Source organism: Sinocyclocheilus grahami, unplaced genomic scaffold (assembly GCF_001515645.1).
Source record: "Sinocyclocheilus grahami isolate Dianchi unplaced genomic scaffold, SAMN03320097.WGS_v1.1 scaffold548.1, whole genome shotgun sequence".
Classification (NCBI taxonomy): Eukaryota; Metazoa; Chordata; class Actinopteri; order Cypriniformes; family Cyprinidae; genus Sinocyclocheilus; species Sinocyclocheilus grahami.
Genome location: NW_015505727.1, coordinates 374,415 through 374,748, shown reverse-complemented (window position 1 = coordinate 374,748; position 334 = coordinate 374,415). Strand labels below are relative to the sequence as shown.

Here is a 334-nt window from a genome sequence, read left to right as displayed (position 1 = left end):
GAGAGAGTGTGTGTGTGTGTGCGAGAGAGAGAGTGTGTGAGTGTGTGTGCGAGAGAGAGTGTGTGTGTGTGTGAGAGAGTGTGAGTGTGTGTGCGAGAGAGAGTGTGTGTGTGTGCGAGAGAGTGTGAGTGTGTGTGTATGAGTGTGTGAGTGAGAGAGTATGTGTGTGTGAGAGAGAGTGAGAGTGTGTGAGTGAGTGTGTGTGCGAGAGAGAGTGTGTGTGTGTGTGCGAGAGAGAGTGTGAGTGTGTGTGTATGAGTGTGTGAGTGAGAGAGAGTGAGAGTGAGTGTGTATGTGTGAGTGAGTGAGTGTGTGTGTGTGTGAGTGAGTGAGT

The 334-nt window shown here is 50.6% G+C and overlaps 1 protein-coding gene across 1 annotated transcript in view; it reads left to right on the top strand.

Moving 5' to 3' along the window:
- The window catches only part of frs2a (fibroblast growth factor receptor substrate 2a), a 19,223-nt gene that overhangs the window by 1,083 nt on the left and 17,806 nt on the right, over positions 1-334 (top strand). The gene's annotated exons all lie outside the window — the stretch shown is intronic.